Here is a 15534-nt window from a genome sequence, read left to right on the forward strand (position 1 = left end):
TCCCACTATGCCTCCATATGGCCAAAATTAAAAATGAACAGCTGTCAAAAGTAACTTACTATTTAATGAAGAATCAGAAAAGCAAGACAAAAAAAAATATAGTCTTTGTTCTTTTTTTACAATACCTTCTTATTTCTCCTGGCATACTGGTCAACTGAGTACTGTTTGCATTAAACTGTGTGACTCCCAAAGTGTCAATAAATTACAAGAGATTACCAAAACAGTGGAAAGAAATATTTTTTGAAATTTATACACGTTCATATGTACATATTTATTTGCACAACACAGTAAATATTTAATAGGATAAAGATTCCAAGTTCAAAATTCAGTATTGCTGGAAATAACTCACATGGGGTTACTGTAATAAGGAAAATTCTTGAAAAGCATGGAATTTTTTCAGTTCTTTTCTCTCTTTTTTAAAGAAAAAATAATTAAAAGAAAAAAAAAACCCAAAACCCAACAATCTTATATCTAACAATAAGCTCCATGCAAATCAATTGGTTATGATAGAAACTCCCTCTGGAGCAAAGAATACTAAAAATACTTAGCCTGAAGCTGCAGTCATGATGATTCCCTTGCTTGGAGAAGCATGTCAGTCTAACATAAGTGTTCTCTGCAGCTTCCCTAACCCCAGCTGTACTTTTCAAGGATACAGATGACTCTGATGATAAGCCAGGCTGGCTCTACAGAGCACTTTGTTCATTCCCCAAAAGATCTGCAGCTCGAGGACTTGGTGTCAAGATAACTTACCTTGCTTTGCTTGCTATGCCCCGGGAGACTGAAAGAACTCCTGCTCCCAAGAGCTTTCATAAGAGATGTGTTTTTTAAAAGTCTGTTTAAAGTCAGGTGGTTTTGTCTGTTTCCCTGCAAGAGGACTGTTCCTGACAGTATTTATTTATTTCCAGAAGGTTCAGGTCAACATGCCTACTGTATTGATCATACAGGCATATCCTGATCTCAGGCTGGAGTAAAGCAGATGAAATCATTCCCGATTTAAACTAGCACAGCAATGCTTAGAATACAGTGAATAGTTTTGTTGTATGTGAGCTCGCCTTCTCATATTTGCTTGGAGAGTTACATCTGGGGGAATGTGAGGATTCTTCAGCGTTAGCATCATAATTTGTGCATTGCGCACGGATTCTGTTTCACTGTTGTATTGCTCATACAGACTCAGTCACAAACCACCATGGAGGAAACCCTTCACAAAAATCAGGAGACACATTAAGCTTCTGCAGCTCTCTTTAATTGTAAAGGGTTCAAAAATTAGCGTGCCTGAGGATCAGGCATGTTAAAGACTGTAGTCAGTGTTGGTTTAGAAACTGATAGCCAAAACACTAATCAGTTATTAAAAATTCACTTTTCTTTAACAGAACCAAAATTTAATGACATATCTCCCTCCCTCGGAGAACAAGCAAACAAACAAGCATGTTTGTACATTAAATATGAAGTTGAGGTGAGAGGATAAATGATTTGTGTCAAACCTACTGTCAGGAGGAGGAAGGCACTTCATCAGAGCGACAGTTCAACCAGGTACGAACAAAGGTTGTCTTGTTCAAGAGCATATTTTGAACACATTGTTCCAGAACAAATGATGATATGAGACAACAAAACAAGGAATTAAACAAGACACATGGGAGCAAGGGGAGCAGGTAAACAAGTGAAATGGAAATGCAAAAAGACTGAGTGACATCTTTGAGGAGAAAGGAAAAGTACTGCTGGCAATCAACCAGTTCCATACTTAAACACCTTAAACTTAAATTTGTTTTGCAGGCATTTACATCTGCTTTTCGGTGTCCACTTGGTGCTTACTGAAGAGTCATCTGAGTGGAGCCCAGAACTAATGATGCTAATGCCTGTCTATTCAAGGACAGCTGTCACCATTTACCACAGGGAGTTTAACTAGCCACCTTATCAGTAGACACCTACATATTCACCTTTGTCTATTAAAAGTCACTAAGTGTCCTGATCTTGAGCACAATAGGCTGTGTTGAAATGGCAGGTGATGATGTGGCAGGAGCCACACTGAGATCTGACACGGGAAGCCAGGCAAGCAGACTACATTATTGAAGGAAAGGACTGGATGGAGAAGGAAGCTTTAACCTTGAGAATGGCTGAAAGCCAGATGTGTCTCCTTCTCTTCCTCTCCACCCTAATAAACCCCCCACACTGAATAAATTGTGAGAAAAATCAGATGAGGTAGCATACATTAATGACACTGAAAGGGTTATCATTTAGTGTGGATTCAATTTGCATATGCAGATATATTCCAGCTCATATATATAGACAAGTTAACCCTTAGAAGAATTTGTGCTGCTAGATATTTATTAAGAAAACAAACAAAAACCCCGAATCTAATATAATTAATATAGAATGGGGGGGAAAAGAAGTGACTTTTAAATCTTAGTGCTACTTCTGCTTCTTATATCTCATCTGCAGCAGTGCCTGTGAGAATAAGGGAATGATACACTTTCAGAAGCTGATGGTAAACAGAGAGGATAGTCCTCAAGGTTCTTCATTAGTGAAGAATACATCACATTTCCAGATAGCACTTTTGCTGAACATCCTAGGCCATCTGCTCATGAGGTTTTTGGTTTCATTTCAGGCACAACTGGCTTCAGCCCATCTCTAGCAGTGAATAAAAAGAAAGTTTCTAAAAAATGAATTACTGTCCCAAAACACAAATCACTTTTTGCAAATGTTGTGATAAAGTTTCCAAGCAATGCAAAGTGGGCTTCCATATGTGCACACCTCTGTGGACTGGTGAGGAGGGAGACATTCCCACTGTAGCTCTCTGTGGCCATGTAAATTTTCATTTTAATATACCAATATTAAAATCTATATTTGTTCTTCCTTTTTTCTTAGTCACTACTGAAAAACACTTTTGTTCAGTTTAAATATCCAGGCTTAGCAATTGCTTTTCAAGTCAGAATGGTAATTTCAGTAAACCTAAGAATGCGGCAAAAAGGACACACATTGTTTATTTAGTTATTTATGGACATTTTTACTGTGGCTTCTCACTTGGAACATCTCAACAGGACCATCATTGACCCAGGATCAGGTCAGACAGCTGTTCAAACTCTCCATGGGTGGGATAAACTGACTTCTCTCTATAACCTCTAGCACTGCTGCATTACTCTCTTGTTTCCTAAAACCAACCTGAGCACCCCAAGCCACAGCTCAAGTTTGCTATTTGCTTTCAATAAAAGTGTTTTGTTTTGTTTTATATTAGTGAAAACAAAGCCTGTAAGAACAATTCAAGCATGATCAACAAAAGTCAGGTAGAACCTAAGGGACACAGACAGGTTCTGTCTGCTCATTGGAACTACAGATTTCTTCTGCATGCAGCATTTATTGATAATCCTGTGCCACAAGCATTTCCATCCTGTGAACAGTAGCAGAAGGGATTGTCAGAGAAAATAAACTACCTGGTTTTTGACCTAATGTCAGTTATTGCTTTTCAAAGAGCCATACATCTGAAAGAGAGGCTGATTGAGGCAGTGGAGATGTTTGGGATCAGTACTCTGCTTGTCACAGGAAAGACAGAAGGGCACTGCTGAATCTGTGCTGCTGAGTATTACCAGTGACCTGTCTTAAAAGGCATTTCCTGAGTGTTCTGACAGACTAAACACTTACTGCTTTATAAGTTTCCACCAAAAGTTTGACATAGGTGATTTAAACTTCCTATATAGTAATCTGTAAATAATTAAAAATGGCATTTGTGGTTCATTAGTGGCCTCCTGATACTGGAAGAGCAGGTGTTTTGTTGACATTTTAAGATCAGGATGATCTTTGAATTTGAAATTCTCTCTCAGTGTTATAGCCTTCTGACTGTGAAATTGCAGCACTGAGGTGCCTTTTAGCAAGAGAGGACAGTGCAGGCTGGGCTTAGGAAAGACATCTGGCTTGTTTTGACTGGTTTGAATAGTCTGGAATCTAGTTCCATGTTTTCTTGAACCTGTATCATCTCTTGGTCAAAACAAGCACTATCTGTGCTAGGTAGCTCTTTAGAGAAGTGTAACATCAAAGAAATTAGTGGACTTGGGCTGCTATGTCTAAGCTAAAGAACTGAGGCTCTCGACTCTTTGGATCAATCTGAATGACCCAGTGGTGTCAGGGAACCCAGTGGTGGAAGCACTTTGTCAGGGAACACAGGGCTCCTTCTGTTCAGCACTGTTTGTTGAGATGTGTGAAAAGTCTAGCATCGCTATGACCCACAATATCGCTTTGTCATGAATGTAGGAAAGAACTTCAGCCTTGGGAGGCACCGATCTGTCACCTTTCTCAAGCATAGTGCAGGAGCAGACCCAAGGATTTAAGGTGGAGCTGAGACAGCCAGCCCACAGGCTGGAGCAGCTCTTTGCCAAGATGTTGGAGCCACAATACAGTTACACTTTGGACTCTCATGCTCAAAGCTAAGTGTGATGACAAAAACCTTTCAAGGTGAAGGCTAAGTGTCATGTGTTTAGCAGGATCAGACATTTCTAACTCCAATCATTATTATACACAAGCAGGACTTAAAAATGCATATGGCGGGTTATCAATAGGGTAATAATAATTACTAAGTCCATAGCTGAAATACTAAATATTACAGTAAAATCAGGTCATGGGAAAGAACCACACCTTCTCCCTGCTCCAAGCAGAAGCACAATATCCCACGGAAACAGGAGAGAGCCTTTACACAATTACTCTCTAACCAACTTCTTCAAGGATCTAGCAGCTTACACTAGCACTTTTGAGAGAAATATCTTCCTAAAAAAAAAGAGTGGGCCACTTGTGATTGCCAATATGATGATATCTACTTTTCAGAGTTCTGAGTCATAGCCCCACCCTGGCAGAGCTGTACTGGAGACAAGAGAGAGACACTGCCATGCATACCAGAAGATGAATGACGTGATTGTTGCCTCACTACATTTGCTGTCATCTAGAGATGATACATTAGTCAGATAATGGGAAAGTTATTTGCAGACACTTTCAACACAAGTCTTTATTTTCATTTCTCCAATAACTAACACTAATTGTTAAGGAATGAATAAGTGAGAAGCACCAGAGTTATTCACATCTTCTAGGTGTAATTTCAGACTGTCTTTTCTCCTGTCCACTTCAGGAGACAAATAGCTCACTTGAAACTCAACATGTTGCACTGCCAATAAATCACAACATAAAATGATTTGATTTAGTGCCAGTTGAATTTCTTTTTAAAATAAAAGTGAATTGACACACTGAATTCTATTTAGTAGGGGTTTTTTTCTATAATTTCCTATGTTTTTGCTTACAAAAACAGTGTAGAAAGATGGATACCATAGTATGGAGGAAATATTTGCCTAGTATTTGACTTTCTGTAAACTTTTAAGGGCAAAATTTTATGATTCAGAAAAGAAAAAAATACTTAACAATTCCTGCACATATTTTACTGCTTTCAAAATTGTTGAGATAGAAACTTACAAAGGTATCAATTTTAATAGGTGTTAGAATAATATGCCGTTTTCCAGCAGATGAATAATTATACTATTACACTTTTCTGCTTCATGAAGATTTCCCATGACTTTGATAGGAATTCTAAATGTGAAAGACATATAGGCTCAAGTCCTTGGTATTGTTCTCAGTGCTGAAATAGTATCTGTTATAAGAACAAAATTTCCAGCAGATGCCTCTCACTATGTCATTGAACTTCAGTAGTCTCTCAATTTGAGCTCAATGAGACCATTCAGGCTTTTAGAGATAATGATAGTGATACATGGAATGAAGACAAACTTTTTTCTAAAACATATATATGTAAAATGAAAAACACAACATAATAATTTACAGAATTAGATTTTTTTGGGGATATTTAAAAAACTAAGCTGATATAAATAGATTGTTTAAGTAAACTGTTTTTTCTCCTCCAAAGGCCAAGCACTGGGTTAGAAATCTAAATGCAAATAGCAGTAAACTCTAATTCTGAGAAAAGCTCAAAAACCACAAAATTTATCAGTTATTCAGTACCACTAATTAGGTATTTACTTTTTAAAAGTAAATTATAATTTACTTAAGAAAAAAATGCATGGAATTCTAAGGATAATTCCAATATAATAAGACAAATGTAAATAGGTGTCAGCTAAATTTCAAAACAGAAGTGAACAATGAATTCAACAGAAAATAATCACGGTATCATTATATTTTCAACCAGCCTCTGTCATATAATATAAAATTTGCGATAGAAAAGGCAATCAAATAGTCTGTAAGTTATCAGAAAAACCTATGGGAAATACTTGTTTTGCAATTAAATGGGATCTTTTTCAAAATAAGGAAAGAAATATGATAATTTGTATTCTGAACAAGTTTGACACTTATAAGGGCCTATTAAATATATATACATACATACATACATACATATATATATATATATATCCATTTAGTGCTTGTGAATATAATACAAGGGCATAATGGATGTTGGGATGGGACATCTTTGAAGCTGATGCAACTGGTTACCGACCTTCACCGATTCTCCTCCTAAAAATGCTGGAGCAATGATGCATTTATCTGGAGCAATGGGAGAGAAAGGAAGTCACAGCCCAAAACAGTTCAGCCAGAAATTAAAACTGAGGAAAGTGGGCAGGAAGATACCATTGGGTCCTGGGTGTTTCTGGAAGCAGAGGCCAGCTGTGATCCCTCTAAGTGTTAAAGGCTAGGTTGGATGGAGCTTTGAGCAACCTGGTCTAGTGAAAGGCATCCCTGCTCACAGCAAGGGGGGTGGAAATAAATTAACTTTGAGGTCACTTGCAAACCCTTCTATGATTCTGTGATCTGAAAATGAGAAACAGAACATCAAGCAGAGAGCAAAGGCGGAGAACAGCGCACCTGGCCGAAGAAACAAAATAATGGCTAGAGGAAGGTTTGGAAATGCAAACAATGGAAACACCCAATTTTAGTCTGAACTGGAAATCAGGCCTTTGCTCTCTGTAGAGAAAATGTTTACACCAAGCAAATGTCATAGGCCATTCACCACCAATTTTCCTTCCCATAAGGAAAAAAGTCACAAGATTACAGATGTTTTTCAAGGCAAACAAATATTTTATTTTTTTAAATACTTCTTTTCTGATTTAGGAATTTTTTGATTTATTCCCACTTGCTTACATTTATAGTAGCCATTTATTTTCTTGGTGTTTGTGAGCTCCATTTTGTCCTGGTTTTCCACACTCATGTGGGATATAACCAAAAGACTCTGCTGCTTTGGTTAAAAGACTGACATCTGAATCTAATAATATATGATATATATTCTATATTCTATATTTATTTATATTCTATATTCTATATTCTATATTCTATATTCTATATTCTATATTCTATATCCTATATTCTATTCTATTCCTATATAAAATAAATTATTTTGACTCCTCCTGCTTTTGCAGTGTATGATAGAGTGGGTAAGTCCACAAAGCAGCCATGACTAAAGGAAAGTCCAGAGGCTGAGCCTGAGCTGTACAGGGGAGTTCCCCAGTTCAGGAACACCTGCAGCAGCCCCCAGCCTTGCCAGGATTTGGAAGCCCTCAGCAGCCAACCAGGTGAGGACGGGGCAGTGCCAGGAGCAACCAGGGGAGATTTAAATGGATCCAGGGTGCACAAGCAACCAGCAGTGTGGCACATCATTTTGCACAGCAGTTCACACGGGAGGGGCTCCTCTCCAGCCATTCAGGTGGAGCCAGTAGAGGCAGCAAATGAACAGAGTATCTAATAAGGAAGAGCAAATAGATCCTTTTAGCTCCAGTTGAGCTTCCTTAGATGTGGTGTTGATATGCCATCAAGCTCGATCCCCTGTAGCTGTGAGGGTCACTGGCCTGGCCATGTCAGAGGCCTCCAGGCAGCCAGACCTGCTGACAGCAGATACAGCTCTCCAGGTCATGGGCCAGGAGTGCCTAAAGCTTCTTTGCAAGGCTGGGATGACAAAGAGCTATTTTGCAGAAAATGTGCTGTGATGGAGGAGCTGTGTTGCAGGTGGAGCTACAGGAAAAAGTGAACAGTGTTTGAGTGAATGAGCAAGAGATAGACTGGTTATTTCCAGCAACACTACAGTCTCAGACTCCCAGGAGTCGATTGAACCTCCACTGTGGTGAAGAAGCAGATGGACTCAGAACCCTGCAGGGTAATTAGTCAAAGGACTGTTAGCCAAGGGTCTGTTAAAGTTGAAGGCTGGAGGCACATCACAGCATGTACCAGCAAGGTTCCTCTTTCTCTGAATTTGACAAGTAGGACTGGCACCTTTCACAGGAGGTATGGGGCTCTGGATCCAGAAGGCCAAACACTGATGAGGTGAGGGAAGATCTGTCTGGAATGGTGGGGTCTTCTGAAACAACCACCACCTTCACCCTGTGTCAAGACCTCCTCTGTAAACAGGAAAAGAAGGGGAGTTGTGACAGGAGATTCCCTTCTGAGGGGAATGGAGGATCTGCAGACCTGACCCAACTCACAGGGAAGTCTGCTGTCTCCCAGGGGCTTGGATAAGGGACATTACTGGAAAATTCTCCAGTCTAGTAAGGCCCCCTGATGACTATCCATTCCTGGTTGTTCAAACTGGCAGCAATGAAATAAAAAAGAGAAGTCTGCGTGCAATCAAAAGAACATTCAGTAACAAGGTACACATGGCCTCAGTTTCAACAACAGTTTGTTAGCTGTAACAAACCTGGAAAGTAACTGTGGGCACAGCCTGGCTGCATACCTATTTCCTACTCCCCCTTCCAAAGGATCTGTGCTTGCTTCACTCTTTAGGGAGAAATTGAGATAAAGTAACTTCTGAGGTCCCACTTCAGACCTGCCTGAACTCAATCTCTAGCCACTCACTGGAACATTTAATTTAGCAAAATTATCTATTTAGGATAGAATCCAAAGTACAGACTCTACCCATACCCCGCCCAATTCCTCTAATCACAACACCTCTGGTAGGTGTGCCCCACCCACAGGGAGTCACACATTTAGCAACCCCAAAAGTTAATTTCAGACTTCGACAGACTTGCAGCATAAGATAACAATCTGAGTAACATAGTGACAGACCATTAGCCTATGCCCCAGGCCTGCCATCAAGTCTTTGGCGCAAGAACGTACATGCCCCACTAGCAAGCTGAGCCTTGCTCAGTAAATATCAAAGGAATAATTCAGATTTGATTTACGTAGATATGGGCGACTGAAAACTGGTGGATCAGGAAGAGATTCACGGGCAAATCAAAATCTTCACCTCAAGAATGGGAAGGTCAGTCAAAAATGTCCCAGATAAGTGGAAGAAAACATCTCCAAGTTTTGATCTGCTGGTGAATTTTGAGATTCAAGTTTCTGTATTGGATTTGAATGAAGCCATTCCCAAGGAGAAGAAACAGTTAAAGTAATAAACATAGAGAATATTGGAAAAGAAAATGACACACGTCATCTTGAAGGACATCTGATTTGGTTTTTAAAAGTCAGTCATAAAAAAGTGCTGAGTAATACCAAGTACCTTTGACTTAACTGATTGCACATTAACTCTGAGCCACCGGCTGCTAAGCCAAGTTTTGGACTCTTCAGATAAGTTTCAAATTTACTGTGCTACAATGTATTGACTTTTGTTTTTCACAAAGTTAGGCTTAAGTCAAATTATTAACTGCAATAAAATATAAACCAAATTTTTTAAAATAATACCTCAATGATGTAACTGATCAGCAAGATCACTAATACCATGCAATATCAGAGGAAAAAGTATTGCAGTAAGTTAACAAAACCCAAAGAATACAAATTGAAAGGTATTTTTAAAAATCTATAGCACCAATATATTGATAAACTGCAGTCCAGAAATTATAAATAAGAAAAACTGGTTGTGCAGGAGTATAGTTGGCACCTTGGGAATTGCTGTCAGCTCTAGTCTAATATAGCAGGATTTAGAAATTGTGTGACTGAGTCATATTATTCAAGTCACATTTTAAGCCTATGTGAGCTCTTCCTCCTTCAAACCTTATTTGTTAACTGCATTTCTTTGCAGTGAGAATGTTAAAAGACAAACATGCATTTGGAACTGGTGCATATCTCCACTTTTCTACATAACACATGATTTTAGTTGATAATTACCCTGTGTTTTATTGCTAATTAACTTCTACGTAAGCAGTAACTTAGCATTGCTCTTTAAACATTTTCTACTGCACTTTGATCTGATCAGCACTGTTCCACCTTGTTTGCTCTCGCCAAGACAGCTCACAAGTTTTTGGGTGTATTACTGACTTGATTTCAGTTTAAGAGGTCTAGTCTCCTGTTTAAACACTTCTATTTTTTAAAATGTATTTGCCATATATATCTGCCCTGTTTTGCAATGGATAGCATTCATGACATGAATGCTTACTCATTTTAGGGCAATACCCCAGTCACTGACTTTCTTTGGTTTGTGATCATGTATTTCCTACGTTTCCCTGTGTGGGGTTTCAGAAATGTCTGTAGGTGGAATCACAGTTGTATGATCATCCTTGACAAACTTGATCATGATGACAAACTTGTCTGGATTTTACTCTCTTCTTTTTCACGGCTTCTATGTCTAATCACTTGGCTCATATAATATTCTTACATCACAGTCCGTCAATAAACTTTTTAATAGTTCTGGGATTTGTCATCTACAATCTTCAGTCATTCATCTCACTTGGGGTAACCACGTACTCTTTAGACTTTCTCTTGAACTGCTTCTGTTTGCAACAGGATATTCACCCTACTGCTGGCTGATCTTTACAATGAACAGAACTGTGAGAGCTGCATCTTTTATGTTTTCTTTACATACATTCATTTTTCTCTCCTCCCCTCCCCTCTCCTGTCTTCCAATCTGAGCTATAGCTATGTTCAGTACTCCAGAGAAATGAAAAATGTCCAGATGTTGTTTATATACATACACCTGCCAGATAATGAGTTAATACATGGTATTTGTTCTTATAATAGTACAAATACTCTTAGTTGTCCCAAATATTTGCTGCTAGCAAAGACTGCAGTATTCCCAAGGCAAATTAAACTGAATTACAGCAATGAAAAATAAAGAGTTCATTTTGAAGGTTTCAAAGTCAGCTATTAGAAAGTCAAAAACCCCCAGAATTGTAGGCCTGCAATCAAGGTAAATATAATGTAATTACATTAATTATTTTACTATAACTTTGCCAAATTCTGAATATATATAATCTTGGGCAGGAAAAACAGCATTCTTCAAAACTTTGTTAGGTTGCTCAGTGAATACAAGCAAGTACCTTACAATATTGCAAATATAAATCCTGTTTAGGGTACATCAGCCTTAATATTTTCATGGATGCCCAACAGTAGGGATGTTAAATGTTGGGGATTTTTATGCAAAGAGTGCTTTACACATTCAAAGGGCAAGTCCTTAATACACCACTGTTTTTGTAGCTAGATACTATAGATATGTATTGCTTTTGATGGGCTTAGCACTTTGGGAAGTCAGACCTAAGCTCTCAAAGTGGCCTGCAGAAAATGAGGGTGTATCAGATAATTAGCCATGGTATGATGGTATAGAAATTATCCACAGAAATGGTTGGAATATAACAGAAATGGATGGAATGTAACTGTGAAGGAGAATCTTTAGTTTACTTAGCCAGGGCAGCCACTGCTCTAGCAATCATCCCCTTGCCTCACCAGGTTTCCATCTACAACAAGTAAGAAGCAGTTCTCCAGTCTGTTTGACTACATAATCTAGTTTTATCTGTAATTTCCAAATTACTTCCTTGTACATACAAGTATATATACGTACATGTATATGTTAAAGTTTTCTCATTAAAAATCCAGAACGAAAATTTGAAAATTGTTCCACATGGCATCTGTAACACAGCTCCCTTTTTATTTAACTCCCAGAATAGGATTCCTCCCTTTTTCCATTGTCCACATTGTTGATTGCCAGTCTGTTTTCTTGCAAAGGTGAAGACTCAGCTTCAGAAGGAGTAGAATCAATCTGATGGCATGCTAGCTATTCCTTCTTCTCCTTCAGTGAATGAGTTTTATGCCAGATTAGGAAGTAACCAAATCTCACTGTGACCACACGATAGCTATAACAAAAGGGAAAAGATGGGTTTACATGACTCGCAGCACAGATGTCTGTACAGAGAAACAGGATCGTGTCTTTTGAGGCTCTGCAGCTGCACAAAGTAAAATTGCAGCCAGGAATATGTAGCATTTTCTATTGGGCCCTTCTTATCTTGATCGTCTTGCCCATCACTTCTATGTTTTCCCAGAGTCAATTTTTGACCCAAATCCCTTTCTTCTTTCCTAGTGGGACCCAGCCTGCAAGCTGTAGGAATCATCTCAGAGGTTTTTTGCCTAAGTCCTCCTGGCTTCTCCCCTCCCACACTGCCATTCCCACTCATTTCCTGTTCCACCCCTGTTCCTGGATTTCACGTTTGAGTCATATCACAATTCCACATCTTAATCTCTACACTGAGACAGCTGCCAGTCTATCACATACCTCCTCAAAGTCTTTTCTATTCTTACTGTCATCTCCTTTCCTTTGGGTCCCAGATTTCATCTTTCCCATTCATCCTCAGTTTCCCCTCATACATTCCTGTTCTTCCCCTTCTTGGCTCCCATTCATGATCTCTTTGTCTATTCAGCTCCCGTCCATGTCTCTGTAGAACCCCCAGCTATTTTTTTTTTTTTTTTTCTTATGGGTCCCTATGTTGGTGTATGTAGCAAGCATGTGTTTGGCATGGCATTCCACATGATAGTGGGGAATGGGATCAGGACATACGACGGATGAATGGGACTTCTCAGCCATCTCAGCGTGGGATCTTGTTCAGAGCTCGGGCTGATCAGCTGTGATTGACACAGGAGGCCATGGGAGAGAGCCTGCAGGGCTGTGTTACAAAAGCATTAAATGCAGATTGGTGTGTACTTGAAGGACAGAACACAAAGTGAGAATCAAATTATTAGTCTTGAATCAAGCAAGATTTAAGAGGTCTGTAAGCCTTTTCGTCCTACACTGAAATCACTGCATTTCCCTTTGCCTGTATTCTAGCAGGAAGGGAGACGGAGAGCAGGGAACAAAAAGGCTTTTAGTTTCTTTGCCCTGAATTCAGCCTGATCTCTATTAGCTCAGAGCTTCACTTCCAGAGAAAACAGCTGCTGAGCTAAGAGCTGGAAGCAGACCCAGTTCCAGTGGCATCTTCACAGAATGAAGCCCCAAAGGTCCAGCAGGTCATTAGAGTGTACAAAACCTCTTTTCTTGTGGGGCTTATAACCTAAATAAATTTGGACAGATTATCTTTGACATGAAGGTTAATTTGTTGACCCCATTTCAAAGTCTAATGCCACTGCCATTTCTCAAAATCACTAGAAATGTTACCATGGGTATTTTTCTTTAGCATTGTTCATAAAAATACATAATTTTTTTTTGGTTGTAATAATTTATGCACACTTGAACTGAAGGCAAGAATGGCCTTGCAGTATTGCAACTGCAATGGTTATAGCAGATCAAAGCTATAAGCTGTTGAAAATAACCTCTGAATGAGTAGTGCTGGGTGAGTGGAAAAGTAAGCCTTATTCCCGCTGTTGGTTATAACACATATGTCACTGGTGTTTCAAGGGTAGAGAATCTGCTCTTGTCTAAGACTGGGAGTTTAAATCCTTGTGCACATGAAAGCTACCCAGCAGAACAGGCATTTGTCCATGTGCTGCATATAGCAAAATCACACTGTGATGTGTAAAATACTGTACAGATTGCAGTATATACTGTTCAAAGTTTATTTTGAGTCTTCTGCATTTTCATAAGACAAAAAAATATGATCTATATCATCTTACAACATTGGCAGTATGAAACATACACACAGTATGCATTTTGAACTGTAGCATATGTACAGAATGTTCACAATTTAAACAGGAGAAATGTAGCTGAGCATCTATCTGTCCTATCTATCTATCTATCTATCTATCTATCTATCTATCTATCTATCTATCTATCTATCTATCTCTGTAGGCTTATTACCATAGTTTTAAGAATCTCTCTGAAATCTTTCCAAGCTTGCCTTATGAATTCTCCATCCCCCCTGCCCCCCCTCCCCCTTCCCCCCAAACTCATAAGTACTTGCAACTGCTTTCACCTCTCTCCAGCCTGCAGCTGTTTCTGGAAGTTTTCTAGTACATACAAAGGACACTTGAATAAATTTGTCAAGAAGCCACTACTACTGTCATGGAACAACAGCAATTACACCCCACCAGTAAGGATAACAACTGGACACAGTTGTATCCAGCTGGAGAGTAAAATTATCCATTTCCAAATATAACAGTATTTGCATTCTTTCTCCTCACTTATGACCATGCTGCAGCAAGAGCTCTATAAAGATCTCATGACAGCTTGAAACTGAAAATCCCTCCAATTCTTAATAAACTACTTTCCTAACAAGACACCACATCAATGTAAGACTAGGCTTGCACCTTCTGAAAATTAAATTAATTTCCTCTTTCCTGCCAGAGCTATATTAAAGGGAACTGTTCAGCCTCACCTTCTTTCTCCAGTTAGCTGAGATGCCAATATCTATGGATACATCTAATATAATTTTAACTGGTACGTTATGTGTAAATATCATCCGGTTGGATTTGCATTGACGTAATTCATACTATATATAAGACATCAAAATTAAATACGTTTTAGCTTCCAGCTCTTTGAGATTCCTTCACTAGTTAAGAATTTAATCCATCCTCTTGGACTTTTTGAATGGTTGACACAAAACAATACTCAGCATTCTTAGGGACTTAGGCTGTTTCAGGGTTTGTTCCCTGTATTTTAAAGTGCTCGTGGTGTGGTTCGAAATGCTTTTGGATGTGGGGGTGTGGTTTTTTTTTTTCATCTGCAACTGACCTGAGATAGTAACTTTCAGCAAACATGTGAAGTGCAAACTAAAAAAGTGTTGTAACTCTCTTCATACCCTTTGGCAGAACTACAGTGATCTTGGTGTTTTGATGTTTTCATTATGGGTGAGGGCTTACCCTAGCTGCCACAGCTATTTAATTGTATGTGGACAGTTATTTCTCACCAAACTGAACTGAAGCACTAAATTTGCACAGCAGAGGTCACTTGTAAAATGAGTAATATTTTACTGTGTAATGTATTACAGTGCATTGCTTTTCAGTTCTGAATGAATCCTTTTCCATGAATTTACTGGACTGGTAGCTAAGAAACCCTTTGGGATTAACAAGGTGGGGATTTCAAATACAGTTACCTGCAAGATGTTCTGAAGAACTACAAGTGAAGCGTTAGCTTCTCTTATGGTTTCCCTCCATGGATCATATTGCACAATAAGGGTGTCTGATTTCTTGATGATAGGAGGGATGGGCCGCTGATGGTTTTAAGCAACGTTGCTCAGATTTGGGTCACTTTTAATGTGGGACATCCTAATTTGATTTTCCTGATTAACACAATGGTGTTTTAAAATATTTCACTGCAAGTAAAAGGAATGTCTGAGGAAGAAGACACACAGCTCTGATGACTTCAAACCGTCAGATTTGCCTCAGGCACTCAAAAATCATGAAATCTGCTAAGGAAGGTTTTTTGTTAACCGGTTCTTT

Source organism: Cyanistes caeruleus, chromosome 1, assembly GCF_971803275.1.
Source record: "Cyanistes caeruleus chromosome 1, bCyaCae1.hap1.1, whole genome shotgun sequence".
In the NCBI taxonomy this organism is placed as follows: Eukaryota; Metazoa; Chordata; class Aves; order Passeriformes; family Paridae; genus Cyanistes; species Cyanistes caeruleus.